The 23,246-nt window shown below is 52.7% G+C and overlaps 1 protein-coding gene across 3 annotated transcripts in view; it reads right to left on the reverse strand.

Annotated features, from left to right (window-relative positions):
- The window catches only part of CUX1 (cut like homeobox 1), a 1,097,219-nt gene that overhangs the window by 230,057 nt on the left and 843,916 nt on the right, over positions 1 to 23,246 (reverse strand). The gene's annotated exons all lie outside the window — the stretch shown is intronic.

The following is a 23,246-nucleotide window of genomic DNA, read 5'->3' on the forward strand; positions in this document are numbered from 1 at the left end:
GAACAACTTTGCAAGCACCAGGTGGCAGTAAAGCACCAGAAGGCCAGAGCAGCGAAGCCATAGCAAGGAAAGAGCAAAACACCACTCCGTTGAACCACCGTGCACGCCAAGGCAAGAGCCCTCCTGGAGGCACAAGCATGAGAAAAAAAAGAAAGAGAGAGAGAAAGAGAGAGAGAGAGAGAGAGAGAGAAAGAGAGAGAGACTGAGACTGCAACCACAAGGGGAAGGGCCACAAGCCCGGAACAGAGGAGCAACAGCAATCCATCCCCAGACTACACTGCCAAGGATGGCCATACCCCCTGAAAGGAGTAGGAGGTCAAAGGACAGGGAATCCATCCGCAGACTACAGTGCCAAGGAGGGCCATAACCTCTGAAAAGAGCGGGAAGTCAAAGGACAGGTAAAAGAACCCCTAACGAGGAAGACCGGTTGTGGATCAGAAACTCTAACAACAGAGGAAAGGAGCAAAAGTAGGCCCTCACACTGGAGAGAAACCAGCTGGAGGGATACCTGACCGGAAGAAAATGAAGAGGACACCCACAGAAGACAAGTCACCCAGAGGGAGGCGACTGCAGAAACCCAAGCAGAGGGTCCTCGCAGAACGACGAGGAAGGGCAGGTCGTGAAGGAACCTGCGACTAGAATCGTCGCTACCAGATACATCGTTACCGAAGGTAAGTAACTTGTACATCTGATAGAGACTACTAGCCGAAGATTCCTTAACGTAGAATAGATACCGTAGCCATACCCAGAAGGGAGGAGGGCCTGCGAGAGAGACTCCCCACCAGGAGAGACACAGGGCCCCAGCAGGAGACATGTCATGGGGACAAGAAGGGAAAGGCCAGGAAAACCTAAGCCCAACCAAGGAAAAACTGCCCAACAGCCCGTAGGGGCAGACAGCGTCCGACAGCCTCAAGAAACACAAGGACCACCTCAACCCCCAGGGAGAAGAGGTAGAACCGGAGACAGGGCCCACCTGAAGAAACACAGACACAGTGACAGAAAAGAGCTGAACACACCTCAACCGCAAGCAGCGGATAAGGCAGGGACGGCTCCACCGCCAAAAGCAGGGACGGAAGAAGACGGGCACAAGAGAAGACATCGAAGACCACAATGGTGTATCAGAACAAACAGGCCTGCACTGGCATGCACAGCCAGCAGCAGACAAAACCCCGGAATGGTGCACCCAGGAGAAGCTAGACGCCAGCCGAAGGCAGAGACCAGGAAGGGCCAGGACACGCCCCAAGGGAGGGGCAGGCACACATGGAACCACAAATGAAGTGGAACCAGGAAGAAAGAGAAAAACAAAGAAACAAACAAACAAAGACGGAGGACGGACAAATCCGTCCACCAGAAAAACCACAGAGGACCAAAGCGGACAGAAGTACAAAACCGCTACAACCCAATGCCGCAGACAGCAGGCCAGACCAGGCCAGCGATCCAGACGAAGGAAGCAAGAAGATCGCACCTGCGACATACCGTGACGCCACGAAGAGCAGAGGCCCAACGAGCGACCACACCACCCCAGCACATGAGAGAGCTATATAATAGCTAACATTACCCCACATAGGGCATGTTACGTCCCAAGAACATGGGAACCCTCTTAGGACAACGTTTCCGCAGCAGAGGACAACAGAAAGACCTGCGGAGAAAACCGCAGACGGCTTGTCAATCAGCCAATAAAGAATACACAGAAGGCCTAATCTCAGGGCCTACACGGCTTACCAACAGCCAAAACACAGTCAAAAAAGGGCCGGACCAGCAGCCAACAGCACCAAAGCCCCAACAAAAGGACCTGAAGGCACATCAACCACACAGAACACAGAACCGGAGCTACTTGCTACAAGGCCCCATGAAAACACCTCCCGAAACACAGACCGACTTACTGGTCACTGAGGAGGAGGAGGAGGAAGCCCCGCAAGAAACCACTGAATGGCAGAATCCGCAGGGGCGTGGAACAAAAGAGTGCCATCAAAAGGAAGGTCCACAAACCGTTCCCTTACGTTCTCCAGGAACACACTATCCCGTAGCCAGGCATGTCGACGAAGGGCCACCGAAGAAGCCATAGTAATGACCAAGCACCTCCGAAATGTCCAGAGCCGAGCGAAGAATAAAGGCCGCCAGCTCCCGGCCATCCAACACATGGTGCCACAGATCAACACAGGCACCCTCCTGAGAAGCGGCAGACAAAAGGGACTCTGCCGAGTCCCACAAGCAAGAAGTGGCCCTTGCCAATACACAAAGAGTGTTAAGGGCCCGCAAAGCCGCACTGGTGGAGGCGAAGATATTGCGCCCCCAGGAATCTAACCAGCGGGCCTCCCGTGATGGGGGAGACAACACCGATGGCAGGGAGGGAAAGGCAGTCTGTAAAAGAGGGCCCCTTGCAGATGGGTGAAGGGAAAGACAGACAGGTTCATGAGGCGCAGGACGGTGTAGAAGTGGCTGGGGCACCGGGTCCCCTGTGGCGGACCGCCCCCAAAAGAGACGTGTGGAGCGAAGCCTCAAAGGGAAGAAGCAGCTCCAGACCACCAGAACCCTGATTGAGGACCTCCTGAAGATGATCTTTGGGGAAATGGGCAGCTGGATCGCCCATGCTAAAGATCCCCCGCCGCCATGGTAACAGCCCGAGCGAAGGCAGCACTGGCCTCCGTAGGGCCCCGTGGCGGGGAAAAGCAGTTCCTCTGTGGGCGACAGCTGCAAGCTAAGGCGGCCATCCCCCAGGCCATCCGAAGGAAGGAAAGGCCAAGCCCGGAAAGGAGGAAGGGGGACCGAGGAATGGGGAACCTGAGGTCCTTCCGGCGATGACTTCGGGCGCGGTGACGGCGAAGAGCCGTCCTTGGAAGACACCGGGGAAAAAGCCACGACGCGGCGGCCCTTCTCCGGGGAAGATGAAACCAACAACTGCCGAACCTCTGGAGAAGAGGGGGCGTCCGAAGACGAATCAACGACCCGACGCTGTAGAGTCCGCGACCGGCGTCAGGTCAACGTCGACCGGCGCCGAAGGGGACGCCGGAACTACCTCCGCCACAACGCGCAGCGCAGGAGACCGGAGCTGGGTCGGAGCCGGGGCGGCTACGGAAAGGCGCCAAAAAGGCGTCGACGCGACCTCCGACGAGGCAGCCGCCTGCGTGGAGGGACGAGGGGGGCCCGGGGACACACCCGACCCGTAGCCGGCCTCAGCGGCGCCGCCAGGGCCAGCAGTCGCCGGCGCCTGAGAGGCGTCACCTCGGCCAAGGCCGCCGACTGCCCAGAGGACTGAGGGGGACTCGAGGACACGCCTCGAGCCCCGGCAACCTCCAGCGACACCACAGGGACCCCCGTGGGGGTTTGGGGCAGAGGCACCGTGGTTCAAAGGAGGGGACCCCGAAGGGCCCCACCCCGATGGCACCACATCCTCCGAACCTGGATCCGATACAGTCGGCGCGGGAGCCGTCGGCGATGCCGCAAAAGTCCCCGCATGCGGCAAGGGATCCGCAGACGTCCCAGGAAGAGAAGGAGAAGAAAGAGGCCTGCAAGGCCGCCGCATAGGCCTCAATCTGGGCTCTGGTCGACTCCGCACCGGGGAACGGCGACTAGGGTGGCGACGCGCGGGCCGCACCACCCGCGGAGAAGCCACACCCCCAACAGGCCAGGGACCGGGCCTCGGGGACAAACTGCAACACTTTCCAACAGGTGAGCGACGCCCTGGCGGCCTGGGAGAAGGACGATGCCGGAGATGGAGGCGGCGGTTCTTGAAGCCGTCCGCGGGGTACGGATGCGGTGGCGACGCCGACCTGGACATGTGTGCCGAAAGGAGCTTCATCCGGCGCTCCCGCCGGGACTTCGGCTTCATGTGCTGACATGCCTCACAGTCTGTGGAGTCGTGGTGCTCCCCCAAACACCACATGCAGATGGGGTGAGGATCAGTCGCCGACCTCTGCCGCGCGCAAGACGAGCACGTCTTAAAGCCCGAAGGCATTAGCACACTGTTCTCAAGGAAATAGCCTAAAAGCGGAAAAAAGAAGGCCTGAAACAGGCCAGGGACAAGATCCGGATCCGCGGAAAAGAAGAAAACTGATGTCAGCGCGCCAGGGTGGGGCTTATGTGACCTCGCTGACGTCACGCCCGCGGAGGACGTCGGGCGGAGTCACGTGGTACCGCCCCCCGGCGTGCAGAGATGCTGGGCAAGAAAGTTTTCCGGGTCCAGTCTCACGCCTGGGGATAATTATACGTTAAGAAATCTGCGGCTAGTAGTCTCTATCAGATTAATGGCTCTTACAGATATATCGTTACACAAGTAGTAACTTGTGCATCTGAAAGAGACACGTTAGTGATAGATTCCTTACAAAATGACACCAGAAAGTCACGGAGGACAGAACGGCCAAAGAAGCCGTCTCTCCGGACTTGACTGTCAAGGCAATAATGCTTGGTAAACGTGTGCAGCGAGGTCCACGCAGCTGCCTGACAAATGTCCTGCAAGGGAATGCCGTGTCCCAAGGCAGCAGTGGCTGCCGTTGCCCTGGTAGAATGGGCACGCAGCCCCACAGGAGGCTCCTTCTTAGCCAACGAGTAACATGATTTGATGCACAGAACGACCCACCAAGAGATGTTTTTTTTTGTACACGGCCCGACCTCTTTTGGCACCCACGTGGCCAACAAAAAGCTGGTCATCCACCCGGAACTGTTGTATGCACTTCAGATAGAACATTAGACAAAGCAAGAAGTGACGCTTGGGGGCTGGGCTTTGGTACTTGTAACGCAGGAACTGTACTGTATTGTATTGTGAGAATTGGCGATTTTTGCACACTAACAGTAGAAGCGGGCTGTTTTAGCTCCACTGTTAGCATTTCATTTTTTTAATGTTTTAAAACGATAGAACCTTTTTAAATAAAATCCGCTTCCCTTACCTGGGCGACCTGCTCGGCTGAGCCTTCCGTCGCGCCGAGGGGGTTAGCGTCCTAGTGTGCAACCCTGTGGCGGCTATATTACGCTACGCTGGAGCGACTGCGCAGCGGACGCGCGCAGCGGGCGCACCAAAGGCAAGCCCGTCTGCGCACAGCGCCAGGAACTATGCCGTTTCAGCCCACATGCCTGTAGACACTTCTAGATATCGCTACACTAGAGAACAGCAGTGCAATATAGTTAGGCGCAGATCTGTACCTGGTGTAACGGTCTTAAGTCATTTGGCGGGGACCGGTCTAGAAGCTTTACAGGTGGATGCCTTGATTTGTGGCCTCCTTAATGTTAGGTCACTCCCTAAACACGCTACTGAAATTCAGCTGTTAATTGACATGTATAACTTGGATGCTTTGTTTATGACAGAGACCTGGATGGAGTCGGGGCTGGACCTTGAGCTGGGGTTAGCATGCCCTGCAGGATTTAAAGCTTTTCACAAACCGAGATCCAGCGGCAGAGGGGGCGGAACCGGGATCATATATAAAGATTCCTGGGATTTCGCTCCTCTGGACATAGACGAGATCATGCATGTTGAAACCTTAGGCTTTTCTCTGAAAGATAGGTCAGGGCATATCCTAACTGTTATGGTTTGCTATCGTCCCCCAGGTGTAGTGTGTGCTCAATCACAGCAGCAGTTACTTGAGGTGATTAGTAATTTGGCTCTCACTCACCATATACTGGACTACTGCAATGCTTTGCTGCTCGAGTCCCCTGGCTACTTGGTTTCGCGGCTCCAGAGCATCCAGGCAGCAGCAGCAAAGCTTGTCTTAATGAGAACACGTAAAGCATCAACCTCTCAGGCATTAGCGGAGCTGCACTGGCTCCCGGTGAGACAAAGGATTTTGTTTAAGTCCTTGTGCATTGTTTTTAAGGCTCTTCATGGGCTCGGACCTAGACCGCTGCAATGTAGATTTAGCTGGTATGTACCTACGCGCAGCCTGCGCTCCTCGGCAGCTAATTTGGCAAGGATCCCAAAGATAAAAAGATCCACCATGGGGGGACGAGCGTTTAGCGTTGCGGCCGCGCGCCTGTGGAACAGTCTTCCACTAGAGCGGAGACAGATGCAGGACTTGTTGCTGTTTCGCAAGCAAGTCAAGACCTGGCTATTTCCCAGAGCGTAACCAGCTGTCCAGCTTAGTTCGCAGTTGTGTTTTATTTTTTGCTGTGTCTTAGCGCCAGGATACCCGTAGGGTTACAGTGCGCTCTACAAATGTAAAATACAAATACAAACAAGAGCGCACGTTTTGGGTCCAGGCGGTGGAGCCTCTCTTCCTCTTTTGAAGGAGGCGGAAAGAAGGTAGGGCAAGTGATGGTCTGCCCGATGTGGAAGGGCGTGACAACCTTTGGCAAGAAACCACATTGTCCGGATGAACAGAAAGAAAAGGAGGTTTAGAAGAAAGAGTCTGGAGATCACTCACTCTTCTAGCAGAGGTGATAGCTACCAGGAAAGCCATCTTAAGAGTGAGAAGACGTAAGGGGCAGTTATGAAGGAGCTCAAAGGGAGCGCACATCAGATATGTGAAGACAATATTTAAGTCCCATTGAGGCATTATGAAAAGCACGGGAGGAAACATGTGTGTAATGCCTTTGAGGAAGCGATTAACAACTGGGGACTTAAAAAGAGAAGGCTGATCTGGAAGCCGTAGAAAGGCGGAGATGGCCGAAAGATAACCTTTGATAGTGCCCAGAGCAGAGCCCTGCTGGGCCAAAGAGAGAAGGAACAGAAGGACATCGGAAAGAGGGGCAGAATGTGGGTCCACAGCCTTTGCTGTGCACCATGCCACAAATTTGTTCCATCTGCAAGCGTATACCGTTTTAGTGGAGGGATGCCTGGCTGCTAGAATAACATCACAGACTTCGGGAGGAAGGTCGAAAGCTGTCAACTGTCACCGCTCAATCTCCACGCATGGAGGTGGAGGCTGGACAGGTTTGGGTGGAGGACCGTGCCCTGCTGCTGCGACAGAAGATCCTCCCGAAGAGGCAGTCAGATCGGGGGATCGATCGCCATGCTGAGTAGCTCGGGATACCAGTATCTTCGTGCACAATCCGGAGCCACAAGGATGACTTGGGCCCGGTCGCGCTGAATCTTCTTCAGCACTCTGGGCAAAAGTGGTATAGGCGGAAAGGTGTCCAACAGACTGCAGCTCCACTCGCGACGAAAAGCGTCGCTGAGCGAGTGCCGCCTTGGAAATTCCAATGTGCAGAGCTGATGACATTGCGCGTTCTCTTCGGTGGCGAATAGATCCAACCAAGGCTCTCCTCACTGCAGAAAGAGACCTTGCGCCACGTCCGAGTTCAGACGCCATTCGTGATCCATCATGCACCGGCGGCTGAGTTTGTCTGCCCTGGCATTCAGAGAACCTGCCAGGTATTGAACCACCTTGATGTTCATGTCCAGAGGTGAAGAGCCTCCTGACATAGGGTCCACGACCCCACCCCGCCCTGTTTGTTGCAGTACCACATGGCGGTGGTGTTGTCCGTGAACATCTGCACTACACTACCCCGGACAGAGGGAAGGAATGCTTTCAGTGCAAGCCTGATCGCCCGAAGCTCCAAAAGGTTGATATGGAGCCGGGACTCAGCCAGAGACCTCTAATCTCCGCCTCTCCCAAGTGGCCGCCCCATCCCAGGAGGGACGCATCCATCACCACTGCATGCTCCGGTTGGGGAAGGGAGAAGGATCTGCCCATGACCCAATCGCGATTTGTGAGCCACCACTGCAATTGTCGTGCGGTGCCCTCCGAGATCTGGACGTGATCGGACGGGTTGCCCTGATGTTGTGCCCACTGGAACTTCAGGTCCCACTGCAGAGCCAGCATATGCCATCTGGCATGTTGCACTAGCAGGATGCAGGAGGCCATTAGGCCCAGGAGCCGGAGAGTCATCCTGACCAAAACCCGGGAGAGAGGCTGAAAGTTCGGAATCATAGCCTGAATATCCTGAACTCGCGGCTCGGGAGGATAGATAAACTGCGTCGAATCCAGAACCGGTCCGATGAAGAGGAGCTTCTGAGAGGGGCTCAGGTGTGACTTCAGCACATTGATGTAAAACTCCAGCAAATGCAGGAGGTCGGCCGTAGTCTGGAGGTGGGAGACGACTGCCTGGGGTGAGCCCGCCTTTAACAACCAGTCATTGAGATAGAGGAAGACTAGAACCCCTGATCTGCGCAGATGAGCTGCGACTACCGCCATCACTTTCGTAAACACCCAAGGGGCACTGGTAAGGCCGAAGTGGAGCACGGCAAACTGAAAATGCTCTTGGCCTACCGTGAAACGCAGGTAACGCCGGTGAGCCGGCAGGACGGGGATATGAATATATGCTTCCTGCAAGTCCAACGCTACCATCCAGTCTCCAGGGTCAAGGGCAGCCAAGACCTGAGCCAGAGTCAACATCTTGAACTTCTCCTTCCGGAGGAAGCTGTTGATGTTCCTGAGGTCCAAGATGGGGGACCCCTTTCTCCTTCTTGGGGACCAGAAAGTAGTGGGAATAACAACCACATCCTACTTATGGCCCAGGAACGTGCTTGATGGCCCCCTCGACCAAGAGGGTCGTTACTTCCTGCTGGAGAAGCGCAAAAAGGTCCCCCGACATGCGGTGGAACTGAGGCGGCATGGCTGGAGGGGCAGACTAGAAGGGGAGGGAGTAGCCCCTTCAGACGATTTGCAACACCCACATGTCTGAGGTAACGGAACACCAGTGGGGGAGGTGATGGCGAATCCTGCCGCCCACCGGAGTGGGGTGTGCCCCAAAGCTCGGACTAGGAAGGCTTCGAGGTGGATGCTGCGGGAGCAGAGGTGGACTGACCCGCACGATGGCCCCGTCCCGCCGCGGCGTGAACCATGTCCGCGGGCGCGCTGAGGTTGGTTCTGCGCAGGCTTCTGGCTGAACGAACATGTCGGGCGCCCCTTCCAAGGGCACGAAAGGAACGAAAAGAAGACGTGGCTGGGCACGTGGTGGAGAGTGAATATGCTACTTACCAGTATGCATCTGTTCTTGGCATGTAGGGCTGCTGACATTCATATCTGTGCATAGATCGCCGCCTAGTGTTGGGTCCGGATGTTTGCACGTTGTTGTCCTGGAAGAGTCTTCGAAGTATCCTTGGATAGGTGACTCCTCCCCTGGACTACAGTGCGCATAGGCATCCTCTCCATCCTCAGATTGTTTTTCGCCATTGTGGCAGTGATGGAGTAGATACAGAAAGTGATGACCATGCTTGCAGTAATTCTGAGAGCTGCAGCTGCGACAGGCGCCGGGGAGGAGGGAGGGCGATATGAATGTCAGCAGCCCTACATGCCAAGAACAGATGCATACTGGTAAGTAGCATATTCAGTTCGAGGCATGTGGGCTGCTGAATTCATATCTGTGCATAGAATACATAGCAGTGCCCTCTATTAGCGGCGGCTACCCGTGCCAGCTGCAGCGGTCTGAAAAAGTGTTTTGAGAACAGCCTGTCCTACAGCTGCCTGCTGTTTTGATTGCACATCTACGCAATAGTGTTTTGTAAATGTGTGTGTAGTGGACCATGTGGCTGCTCTGCATATATCATGCAGGGGAATATTTCCTAGGAAGGCCACGGAAGCCCCCAACTTACGTGTTGAGTGGGCTCGTGGTGGAATAGTTAATGTGCGTTTTGCCTTTTGATAACAGATTTGAATACACTTAACTATCCATCTGGCTATCCCTGCTTTGGAGATGGCGTTACCTTTGTGGTGTGGGGCAAAGGCAACGAACAGTTGTTTTGTCTTCCTGAATGGTTTAGTCCTGTCGATGTAGTACATGAGGGCCCTCCGTACATCTAGTGTATGTAGTGCCCTTTCTGCAACAGTTTGTGGGTTTTGGAAGAAAACGGGCAGTTTAATAGTCTGGTTCATGTGGAACTGCGATATTACCTTGGGCATGAACTTGGGGTTGGTACGTAGTACGACCCTGTTGGCGTGAACCTGAATAAATGGCTCTTGAACGGTTAGTGCCTGGAGTTCACTAACTCTTCTGAGGGAAGTGATCGCTACTAGGAAGGCCACTTTCCAGGTAAGGAATTGAATCTCGCATGAGTGTAGAGGTTCAAAGGGTGGACCCATCAGGCGTGTGAGGGCCAAGTTGAGGTTCCACATTGGAGCCGGTGGGTGACTAGGTGGAATGACTCGTTTGAGCCCTTCCAAGAATGCTTTGATGGCAGGCACTCTGAATAGAGAGAGGTGCTGCCTGGTTTGCAGATAGGCTGATATTGCGGTCAAATGGACACGTATAGAGGTGTACGCCAGATTGCATCGATATAGGTGTAAGAGATAACAGATGATGTTTTGGATGGATGCGTCCAGCGGGTTGATGTCATTATTACCGCAATAAATGACGAACCGTTTCCATTTGGCTGCATAGCAAGCTCTGGTAGTGGGTCTCCTGGCCTCCTTGATGATGTCCATACAGTCAGGTGGCAGGTTGAGATAGCCAAACTCTAGGACTTCAGGAGCCAGATCGCCAGATTCAGCTGTTGCGGATCTGGGTGCTGAACCTCTCCATGGTTCTGCGTCAAATGCGCGGGTTTGATCCGTAGCCTTTGATGCGGCACCACGGAAAGTTCGAGGAAGGTGGTGTACCACGGCTGGCGTGCCCACGTGGGAGCAACTAGGACGAGTGTCAGGGAGTGTTGTCGGAGTTTGCGGGCCACTAGCGGTATCAATGGCGCTGGGGGAAAAGCGTACGCAAATCTGCCGGACCAGTTCATCCATATCGCATTGCCCTGCGACTGCGGATGTGGGAATCTGGCGGCGAAGCTTGGGCATTTTGCGTTTTCGCTTGTCGCGAATAGGTCTATCTCCGGATGACCCCACTGCTGAAAGTACGGTTGGAGTACTGATGGGTGTAACTCCCGTGCATTTGGTGGCTGTGTCTGCTGAGCAGATCCGCCATCTGGTTGTCCTTGCCAGGGAGGTGTTCCGCCATGAGGAACATGTTCCTTTGAATGGCCCACTTCCACATGCTCTGAGCCAGATGAGACAACTGTGGAGAGTGTGTGCCTCCCTGTTTCTGTATGTAGTACATTGCGGTCATGTTGTCCGTCCGGATCAACACGACCTTGTTGCATAGATGTACTTTGAATGCCTTCATGGCTAGGAAGATTGCCATCAATTCCAGAAGGTTGATGTGCAACTTCTTTTGTTGTGTTGTCCATAGTCCTTGCACTGTGTAGTGGAGTACATGAGCTCCCCATCCCTGGAGAGACGCGACCGCTGTCAGTACTATTTGTGGGACAGGCTCTTGGAACGGTCGGCCCTTGCAAAGGTTTTGTGGATTCCACCAATGCAGAGAGTTGTATGCCCGACCGCTCACCAACACTAGGTCCTTTAACTGTCCTTGAGCCTGATTCCACTGACGTGCTAGGCACTCCTGAAGTGGGCGCATATGTAATCTCGCGTGCGGGACTATGAAGATGCAGGAGGCCATCATGCCTATCAACTGCATAAACACTCGCGCTGGAAGTGAGTGATTGGGTTTGAATTTGGAGATCAGCAGTTGTATGCTGTTGATCCTCACTAAATTTGGCTGAGCTGTGGCCGCCAGAGTGTCTATAGTCGCACCTAGGTACTGTTGTACGTGTGCGGGCTGGAGATGGGACTTTGGATAATTCAGTGAGAATCCCAGACTGTGAAGAAGGTGAATGGTGCGGGACATGTGGCTTGCACATTGCTGGGCTGACTTCGCTTGAACGAGCCAGTCGTCTAGGTAGGGGTAGACGTGTATATGCTGCCTCCGTAGATGTGCTGCCACCGTAGCTAGGCACTTCGTGAAAACCCTGGGCGCTGTTGTCACGCCGAAGGGAAGGACTTTGAACTGATAGTGCTGCCCCTGAACAGTGAACCTGAGGTATTTTTTGTGTGAGGGGTGGATGGGTATGTGAAAGTACGCATCCTTGAGGTCCAGTGTGGCTAGGAAGTCTCCCTGCTTGAGAAGCGGAAGGACTTGCTGTAGAGTGAGCATATGAAAGTGCTCTGAAAGAATGTACTGGTTCAGGGGTCTCAGGTCCAATATAGGTCTGAGCGACCCGTCCTTTTTTGGAATTAAGAAGTAGAGGGAGTACACTCCCGCACCCTGCTCGTGGATGGGTACGACCTCTATAGCGCCTTTTAGAAGCATACTTTGCACTTCTTGCTGTAAGAGCGTTAAGTGCTCTGAGGACATAGGACGGGTTCTTGGTGGTATTGTGGGTGGAGTGGAGGTTAACTCCAGACAGTAACCGTATTTTATAATATCTTTGACCCACCTGTCCGTGGTGATGGAATGCCACGTGGACAGGAACCTTTGTAGCCTTCCCCCGACAGGTGTTATGTGGTCGTGAGGAAGGGAGAGGGCGTCACTGCTTGTTCTTGGGGGAGGACCTGGTGTTGCCGTAGCCGCGTCCTCTGCCCTTTGTGCTGGAGCCACGATATCCACCTCGGGTGTTTTTATCATAGGTGGTCTGTGTATTGCCTTTGTTATATGTTTGTTGTGACCCCTGTCCTCTACCTGCTCCCTTGTTTCCGGTGCGACGAAAGGAGCCGCTCCGAAAGGACTGAGTTTGTAGTGCGCCCATGGACTTTGCAGTGTCCGTATCCTTTTTTATCTTTTCGAGGGTGGTGTCAACCTCTGGCCCGAATAAATAGTCGGGGTTGACGGGCTGGTTCAGTATATTGTTTTGTACCTCAGGCTTGAATCCTGAGATCCGTAGCCAGGCATGTCGTCGCAACATGACGCTTGTGTTTATGGCTCTGGCAGCCGTGTCTGCAGCATCTAGTGCGCATTTGATGGAAGCGTTCGTTAGTAGCTGTCCTTCTCTGATGAGCATTTCTGCGCCTTCCTTGAACTGGTCAGGGAGATGTTGGAATATTTGCTCAAGAGTGTCATAGTGCGCTCTATCATAGCGAGCAAGGAGCGCCTGAGTGTTGGCTATGCGCCATATGTTGGCAGCTTGGGCGGCAACTCGCTTGCCAGAGGTTTCTAACACCTTGGACTCTTTGTCCGGGGGAGGAGCGTCACCTGTTGTTTGCGAGTGTGCCCTCTTGCGTGCATTCGCTACGACGATGGAGTCGAGTGGCAATTGTCCTCTGATGTAAGTAGGATCCCCAGGTGCTGATCTGTATTTCTTATCAATCCTGGGGTTTATCACTCGTGCCCTGGTGGGTTCTTTGAAAATGTCCTTGGCTGGTTTGTGGACCCCCTTCAACATTGGCAGAGTCTTTACATGTCTTTCTGAGGATGCAAAGGTGTCCATTAGAAAGTCATCTTCGATGGTATCAGAGTGAAGCTGCACCCCATGGTTATTGGCAGCACGTTCGATAAGAGCATTGAACGCCGCAGTATCCTCCGTAGGAGATGTCTTTGCCCCATAGAGTTGTGGATCCTGTGCATCGAGAGGTGCACTGGGGTCTGCAGGGTCGCCCCAAGTTTGATCAGGGTCCTGCTGGTCATCAGGGTCCGTGTCTACATGGTAGGGGACTTGGTCAGCCATGTAGTCCTCCAATGCGTCTGTATCGGAGCGTGTGGGGGAGAACCGGTGTGGATCCTGGCAGGATGAATGGAAGGGTTCATAAAGGAGAGGTTCCGATTCTGCAGGCAACTTCCTTTTTAGTGGGATCCTGAAAGGGTCCAATGGCGGCTCCGAAGTTATCCTTCGGTCCTGGAGAATCATCCTGCCAGTGCCGGCGTCGATGACACGTGCCGGAGACGTCTCAGCAGGTGTGACCGTAGGTTGGGTGACCCGTGTCCTGAGTTGGAACATTTTTGGGATTGTTGACGGAGGCAAGCCGAAGGTAATGTTGGTCGGCCCCGAAGAGGCTGCGGGAGCTCCGACCGAACCGGAGCCCGACGTGTCCTGGAGGACAGGTGTGGTTTTGCTGCCTTGCGTCGCACCAGGTCGTACTTGGGGCGCCTTCGAGGCTTTGGCACCGGCCAGGCTCGTAGAGGCGGCCGTAGATTTTTTCGGCGCCGGCGGGTCATCGAGTCGGGGTGAAGAGATCACCGTCGAAGTCTTCGATACCTGAGGCTTTGGTGTCAACGAGGGAGCGATGTGAGACACAGCAGGCGTCACGGCCCTTGGTGTCGTCGGTGCCGGTAGCCGAGCAGGTTTGTCGGTGCCGATGGCTTTTTTCCGTTTGTCGACTCCAACGTCGCCCGCTTCAAGTTCGGCACCGAAGTCCCTCTTGGTGCGGTCGGTGCCGACGCGGTGCGCTGGCGTCGAAGGCCTCGATCCGACCAGCGCTACTTTCAGTTTCGGTTTCGGTGGAACCTGAGCAGCTTTCGGTTTCGGTTTTGTGGTAGGGAAACCAGCCTGTTTATGTAGTAATGGCTGCCGCTGAACGTCCGAGGCCGGGCCCGAGGGCGGGGCCGAAGAACTGCGGGATGGGTCTCGGGTAAGGCCCGAAGGCGATCCCTCGACCGGAGCCATGGGCTGTGGCACTGGTGTTTGAACGGTTTGAACAGGTAGGCCTTGTTCATCGTTGGAGCTACTTTCTTCGGCCCCGAAGGCCTCCTCGTCGTCTCCTACCTCGGTGTCGTCTTCACCTCTGTGGAAGAGTGACTCGTCTTCCTCGTCCGATCCGGGTTCGTGTTCGGAAACGGGACTGGAGGGCAAGACTTCCAATTCCTCGACGTCTTCGGCCTCGCCGAAGATGTCTGATGGGGCCGGTGCCGCGTGCTGCGCCTCGAGTCTCGCCGCTCGTCGATTCCGCAGAGTCTTCTTCGAGCGGAACCGGGCACAGGCCATGCATGTTGATTCGTCGTGGTCCGGCGAAAGGCATTTGTTGCACACCGGATGGACGTCGATGTGTGGGTACTTCGCATTGCATACCGGACACCTTTTGAATGGCGTCCTGGATTCCATCGTCGAAGTAGTCGATGGACAGGTAAATGCGAAAGCAGTCGGTGCTGAAAGTTAGTAAACTAACAAATTCTATCGAAACCCGATCGATAAACAGTACCGACGCGAACTAAAGGCCTTTTGGCCTCGAAAAAATGTTTTCCTAACTTGAGCTAAGATAGCACATCCGAACCCAATGGCGGAAAAAAACAATCTGAGGATGGAGAGGATGCCCATGCGCACTGTAGTCCAGGGGAGGAGTCACCTATCCAAGGATACTTCGAAGACTCTTCCAGGACAACAACGTGCAAACATCCGGACCCAACACTAGGCGGCGATCTATGCACAGATATGAATTCAGCAGCCCACATGCCTCGAACACTTAAGGATTTGGCCGTAGCCCGGGAGTCCTTAAAACGCTCCAGCGCACTACTGCCTTATCACCAAACAGGCGAGTACCATCAAAGGGCATGTCCATAAGAGAACTCTGAACATTCCCTGAAAACACAGTGGACCACAACCAGGCGTGGCGACGGAGGGCCACTGTTGTAGAAATCGCCCTACCCAGTAAGTTTGCGGTGTCCAGTCCACACCGGATGGCAAACTTTGCTGCATCTTTCCCCTCAGCAACAGCTTGGAAAAGCACTGTCCGGCCCTCCTCCGGACACTGAGGGAGCACCTGCGCAACCGTGTCCCATAAAGCGTGGGAGTAGCGGCCCAAGAGGCCAGCGGTGTTCACCGACCGCAGCCCCAAGCTGGCAGAAGAAAACAGTTTCTTGCTGAACTGTTCCAGCTTCTTGGATTCTTTATCCAGCGGGGCGGTTGGGCATGCGCTTTGAGAAGTGGAGGCCTGGCTCTCCAGAGTTGGGTGGGTTGTCAAAAAAACAGGGTCAACCGAGGCCGGGCGATGACGCCTGGCTACGTTTTTGTCCACGGGATCCCCCGTTGCTGGTCTAGACCAGTTGCCCATCAATATGTCAGTTAACGCCTCATTGAATGACAGCAGGGGCTTCATTGAGCTTGCTGCCGGCTGAAGTACTTCAGTGAGGAGATTAGTTTTGAGGGTCACCGTAGGCAGGTCAAGGTCAAGGGCCTCAGCCGCTCTACGGAGCACCATAGTGTATGTGGTGCCCTCCTCCATAGCCACAGCAGGAGGAGAAAGAAAACCAGGTTCAGAGGAGAGGTCAAGGCCACCTGCATCCTCCAACTCTTCTGTCCATTCCTGTTCGGACCCGCACTGCCGTGCAAGAGGATCCTCCGACCACTCCCAGTCGTCCCCATCCTCCACTGCCCGTGGAACAGGCTGCGGCGGCGGGGGATGGACTGGGGAATAAAAAGGGTTCACGGAGCCGGTCTGGCTCCGTGTCCCAATTAGGGTCCCAACTAGGGCCAAAATTGTCTGGGAAACCGGGTAAGGGCGGTGGTGGAACGAACGGAACCCATTGTGGCGCCAGGAATGGAGTCGCGGGCGGCGCCGGGGCCGCCGGCAGAGGACCTTGCGGCGCCGGAGCCGCCGGCGGTGCTGGCAGCGGAGCAGACGGCAAGGGAGGGCCCTCCACTTTTAGGATATTCATACAGTCTGGTGGTAATTGTAAATAACCAAACTCTATGACTTCAGGAGCCAAATAGCTAGGTTGACTTCCTTGGGATTTGGATGTCTGATTTCTCCATGGCTCAGAGTGAGGAGATTGGAATTGAGATGCAACTTTTGGTGTAGAACTACTGAGAGCTCCCCCAGGGTTGACATGCCCATGTGGGAGCTATGAGAATCAGTTTGAGGGATGTTTGTCTGAGCTTCCGAACTACCAACGGAATGAGTGGGAGAGGCAGAAAAGCATAGGCAAATATCCCTGACCAGTTCATCCATAGGGCACTGCCTTTGGAGAGCTGGTGTGTGAACCTGGAAGTGAATCTTGGGCATTTTGCGTTTTGAGCTGTGGCGAACAGATCTATGTGGAGAAAACCCCATTCCTGAAAGTAGGGGAGGAGAATCTGAGGATAAAGTTCCTACTCATGGATTTGCTGCCTGTCTGCTGAGAAGGTCTGCAATCTGATTGTTTACTCCTGGAAGATGTTCTGCCAGGAGATAAATCTTGTGGTGTATAGCCCATTTCTAAATGGCTTGTGCTAGCCATGACAATTGGAGAGAGTGTTCCCCCCCCCCCCCTCCCGTTTTTGTATATAATACATAGCTGTCATGTTGTCTGTGCGGACTAGGACAGCTTTGCCTGTGAGGTGAGTTTGAAAAGCCGTGAACGCTGGAAACACTGCTAGTACCTCAGGATGATTTATATGGAGACACTTGTACTTTAGCCTCCATAACCCCTGGATTGAGTGATTTTGTAGGTGAGCACCCCAACCAGTGAGCGATGGTCTGCTGTTAGCACTGTCTGTGGAACAGAGTTGAGAAAGGGCTGGCCTTTGGATAAATTTAGTGGGTTCCACCACTGCAGAGAGCGAAGGGTGCGGCTATCTATCAACACTAGATCGGTCAACTGACCCTGCAACTGGTTCCACTGACTTGCTAAGCATTCTTGAAGGGGGATGCATGTGAAGTCTTGTGTGGGGAACAATTACGATGTAAGACACCATCATCACCAGTGATTGCAGGAGAACTCTTGTTGGTAATGATTGGTTGGGTTGAAACTGAGTGAGAAGGGACTGAATACTGTGAATTCTGGCTGTATTGGGAGAGGCTAGAGCTTTTTGAGCATTTATTATGGCTACCAGATAGGTTTGTGTGTTGGAAGGCTCTAGGTGAGACTTCAACGCGTTCACTGTAAACCCTAGTTGGTGAAGCAAGTGAAGAGTGGTTTGAGTGTGTCGAAGACACCTTTGATAAGTGCTGGCTTTGATGAGCCAGTCGTCCAAGTATGGGAAGACGTGGATGTGCTGTCTTCTCAGATGGGCTGCGACTACTGCCAGGTATTTGGTAAATACCCTGGGGGCAGTGGTGACTCCACACAGTAGTACATCCAATTGATAATGGTGACCCGCTATCATGAATCTGAGGTATTTGTGATGAGCAGGATGAATTGGAATGTGGAAATATGCATTCTTCAAGTCTAGAGTAGACAAAGTCGCCCTGCTGTAGAAGTGGGACCACTTGTCACCATGTGGAAATGCTCGGACAGTGTGTAGTGGTTTAGGTCTCTGAGGTCTAGGATAGGTCTCAAGGAGCAGTCATTTTTGGGAATTAGAAAATATAGGGAGTACACGCCTGACCCTTGATATTGACTCCTTTTAACAAGAGAGACTGGACTTCTTGTTCGAGTAGGTGTAAATGTTCTGGCGACATTTTGTGAGAGCGTGGTGGAATGTTTGGAGGATTGTTGGTAAGCTCCAGGCAATAACCATGTTGGATAATTCCTAACACCCACTTGCCTGAAGTGATAGATTTCCAAATGGGGAGAAATTGTAGAAGATGCCCCCGGTGTTAAATGATCGGGGGGGAGTGTAGGCAAGTCACTGCTTGTTATGGGAGGGTGAATTACGTGGTGTGGAACGTTTGCCCCTCCCTTTGCCATTTTTACCTCTGTATCCTTCTCTAAAGAAGCCTCTTGTAGAGGAAGATTGATTGTTGCCTTTGTACGAGCGTTAGCATTATCTGAGGACATGGCTTTCGACTCTCCACGATAGAGGGCGCGACGAAAGGATCCACAATTAGGGGACTGCAGAGCTCCCATAGACTTGGCTACTTGTGCATCTTTTTTCACTTTTTCCAATAACTTATCCACTTCGGACCCGAAGAGATGCTCCTTGTCAAATGGGGTATTTAAAATAGACTGTTGGACTTCAGGTTTGAAACCAGAAATCCTTAACCAGGCATGCCTCCTTAATAACACACTAGTATTGATCTTTCTAGCTGCGCTGTCAGCAGCATCTAAAGCGCATCTAATTGACGAATTAAGATCCCTTCCTGCACTAAATCCTGAGCTTTTGCTTTGTGCTTATCTGGAAGACATTGGAGCAGTTGCTCCATTTCATCATAGTATGTCCTATCATACCTGGCTAGTAGGGCCTGGATGTTGTCAATGTGCCAATGATTTGCTGCTTGGGCGGCAACTCTTTTACCAGAGGCGTCTAACAGTTTTGACTCTTTGTCTGCAGGGGGAGCATTCCCTGTAGTCTGTGAATTGGCCCGTTTACAGGCAATAGAGACAACCTAAGAGTTTAGTGGTAACTGCCCTTTAATAAAAGTTTGATCTGAGGGAGCAGGCTTATATTTTTTGTCTCTTCTGGGGGTGAGAATACGAGCGCGCACGGGGTCTTTAAAAATATAATCGGTATGTCTCATCATACCTTTGTGCATAGGTAGAGTCTTGCAAGCCCTTTGTGTGTTACTGAGTGTTTCAAATAGGAAATCTTCCTCTAGAGATTCCTTGTTTAACTATACTCCATGTTGGTAAGTTCTCTTCCATCTCGGAGTCCGATTCCTGAACAGACGCAAGTTCTTCATGTTCTTCCTCGGCCCCTTGTGTGTCAAATTCGTGCGTGTATTCAACGTTTTGACTCTGCATTTTGCAACGTCGGGCCTGACGATCATGGAGTGTTTTCTTCGATCTAAAAGATCTGCACGCTTCACAATCCTGTTCGTTGTGCTCCGGAGATGAGCACAAGCTGCACAAGTCGGTGCGCGGATACTTCGCATGGCACAGAGGACAGAATTTGAATAGCGTCCATTCCATCGACTGCAAGGTGGACAGACGCAGTTAGGCCGGACGGCCTTCCCGAAGTTTTCCAATCAAAATTGAGGTCTTCCGCATCGGATAGGATACGCAGAAAAGTGGGAACGCGTTTAAAACAATACCAACGTGGGTAGAGTGGATTGCGCACCAGAGGAACATGAAGAACGGTTTCTAACTGGATCGCAGCAATTCACGTCTGGGCAACATCTGCCCTTGATAATGTATAGCCTCTAATGTGCGATTCTGCTGCCTCAACAGTTTTGCATCTATTACATGCTACAGCAACAATAAATACTGAAGTGTATTATTTTCCTCAAACTGTAAAGTCCTGTGCAGACACATCCAGACATCAGGAATTAGCTACCCAGGCTGAATGGAAATTCAGACAAAAAGGCTGACCTCGAATAACACTGCTAAGATCTGCAGCCATGTTAGCATATCATCAGATACAGAATCCTTTAACGCTTCTAAAGCGGTTACAACATGGTTGAATCCAGAGAAAAAGAACTAAAAGTTAGCAAAGAGATATATGCCGCACACAAAAAGAACCAAATCTGAACCCTGATCCATGTAACATCCATAAAAGGGAACGGAGATATGGACTTCATTTTGCAGAGCTTAGCTAACTTGTATGATCTAGCCCGAAATAATATCATCGACATAGACCAATTACAATGCAAAATACAAGGTCTGAGGGAAGACTTTCAAGGCAAGGTCTTTTAATTATAATAACAGGGGGTGAGTTAAGAATAAGGAAGATGAGAACAACGAAATTCAAAAATGAACAGACCTAATGAACAAGTTACTTACCTTCGGTAATGCTTTTTCTGGTGGATACAGTATCTGCCTGTGGATTCCTCACCTTGTGAATATCCCCTGCGCCGGCAACATTTGGAAAATTTTGTAGCAGTCCACGCCGATGAGGTCGAAGACGGCGTCACAGAGACACGGCTCCGCTCGCTACTCCTGCTGACGTCACCGGCTCCATAAGAAGACATCGTTGGCGTGATGACGTCAGGTCTGACCTTTTTTCCGTGCCTTCGAGGCACACGGACGGACTGACAGCAATATATACACAGTACATAACATACAAATCAACACACACAGTGTGGAGAATAAATAGGAAGGCAAAAGAAATAACACAATGCCTTTGACAGTAACAATACATTTTGAAAAATCATCACAGAATTGTAGGTATACAAGGGTGGGAGGCGGGTGGGTCAGTGAGGAATTCACAGGCAGATACTGTATCCACCAGAAAAAGCGTTACTGAAGGTAAGTAACTTGTTCTTCTGATGGATACATCTGCCAGTGGATTCCTCACCTTGTGAAAAGATTCCCACAGCAGTCCCACTCCCGGAGGAGGGTGTCCACCCTTCTATACCAGAAAGTCCTGAAGGACGGAACGAACAAAGTGTCCATCCCTCCTCACCTCGGAATCCAAGCAGTAATGCTTCGCGAAAGTGTGGAGGGAGGCCCAAGTTGTCCTCCACAGGAACACCTCTAGACAGAGCAGAAGTGGAAGACTTAGCTCTAGTAGAATGAGCCCTTAAACCCTCTGGAGGTTCCTTACCAGCCAAAGAGTAGCATATCTTGATACACAAGACAATCCATCTGGAAAGGGTGCGCTTGTGCCTTTCCTGCAGCCAACAAAGCCCACGAAGAGCTGGTCATCAACTCGAAAGTCTTTTGTCCTGTCAAGGTAGAAGCTCACCGCCCTCTTAGGGTCCAAGCGGTGAAGCCGCTCCTCCTCCTTGGAAGGGTGAGGGGGAGGATAGAAGGTAGGGGGGGTAATTGACTGCCCCAGATGGCAGAGAGTAACCACCTTAAGCAGAAAAGCAGCCCTGATCCCGAGTACCATCCTTTCAGCATGAATGGTCTAGAACGGGGGTTTTGAACTCAGAGCTTGAAGCTTACTTACCCTCCTTGCCGAGGTGATCGCAATAAGAAAAATCGTCTTGAAAGACAACAGTCTCAAGGGACACTTGTGTAAGGGCTCGAAGGGAGACCCCATGAGATAAGTTAAGACAAGGTTTAAGTCCCATTGAGGCACAATAAAAGGAGTAGGAGGAAACTTGTTTGTAAGGCCTTTCAGAAATCGCAAAACAATAGGCGATTTGAACAAAGACGAGAGGAGGTCTGCCCTGAGAGGGAGACGGAGCGGAGGGCACGAGGACAGGTGGAGAAGATCAATATGACTTGGGCCCGGTCTTGGCGAATCTTCCTCAGAACCCGAGAAATCAAGGGTATGGGAGGAAACGCGTAAAGGAGATGTGAGTCCCATCTCAACTGAAACGCGTCCCCCAACGCTCCCATCATCGGATACTGGAGACTGCAGAATGACGGGCAGTGAGCGTTCTCGTGAGTGGCAAACAGGTCCACCCGAGGAGTTCCCCACGTCCGGAAAACGTGACGAACCACCTCTGGATGAAGCCTCCACTCGTGGTCGGCGGAGAACTGCCGACAGACTGTATGCACGTACGTTCAGAACCCCAGCCAGATGATTTGCTATCAGACAAATCTGATAATCCTGAGCCCAGGACCAGAGACGCAGAGACCCCACTCCTCCCTGCTTGTTGACATACCACATCGCGGTAGTGTTGTCCGTCAGGACTTGAACCGACTGACCGCAAAGGGAAGGGAGGAAGGCCTTGAGTGTCAAACGAATCGCCCGCAATTCCAGAAGGTTGATGTGAAGCAACCTTTCCTCTGGAGAACAAAGACCCTTGATCTCCAGATCCCCCAGATGCGCACCCCACCCTAAAGTGGATGCATCCGTTATCACTGTGGCCACCGATGGAGGTAGATGGAAGGGCTTTCCTCGAGACAGATTGCCCTCCACGCTCCACCAAGACAGATCTGCCGCAGCTTCTCTGGAGATCCTCACAGACTCCCTGAGATCTCCTTTGTATTGATACCACTGCTTGCTGAGGCACCACTGGAGATCCCTCATGTGCCAGCGTGCATGGTTGACCAACAGAATGCAGGAAGCAAAACAAAGGAATCAATTCCTGTATGTCGAGAATCCTTTGCGGAGGTGGGAATGCCCGACACACAGTAGTGTCCAGTACCCAGCTGAGTCGTAACCTGCAGATGATGAAGCACCTTCCCTGGCGACTCTGCTTTGATCAGCCAGTTGTCCAAATAGGGGAAAACTGAAATCCCCGACCTTCTGAGATGGGCTGCCACCACTGCCATCACCTTCGTGAAGACTCGAAGTGCAGTAGTAAGACCAAACGGAAGGACCGCACACTGATAATGTTGCAACCCTACCGTAAACCGGAGATACTTCCTGTGCGACTTCAGGATGGGGATGTGGAAATACGCATCCTGCAAGTCGATCGACACCATCCAGTCCTCCTGATTCAGCGCTTGAAGAACCTGCGCAAGGGTGAGCATCTTGAACTTCTCTTGCTTCAGATAAAGATTCAAGATCCTGAGGTCCAATATTGGACGCAATCTGCCGTCCTTTTTCGGAATCAGGAAATACCGGGAGTAGCATCCCTGACCCCTCTCCTGCTCTGGAACCACCTCTATCGCACCTTTTTTTAGTAATGTCAGTACTTCCTCCTGTGGGAGAAGACGGTGGTCCTCTCAGCAAGCCCCTTGACAAGGAGGGTAATTTGGAGGGAATTCCCGAAAGGGAAGGGCGTACCCATTTTCTACAAGATCTAGAACCCATAGGTCTGTAGTAACCAATTCCCAATCTTGTAGAAAATGGGTAAGCCGGCCCCCCACAGGACCAACATGATCCAGAATGGTGGATCTAGGGCTGCTTTGCAGTGGTGGGAGGGGCT

Source organism: Triturus cristatus, chromosome 3_2 (assembly GCF_964204655.1).
Source record: "Triturus cristatus chromosome 3_2, aTriCri1.1, whole genome shotgun sequence".
NCBI classification, from domain to species: domain Eukaryota; kingdom Metazoa; phylum Chordata; class Amphibia; order Caudata; family Salamandridae; genus Triturus; species Triturus cristatus.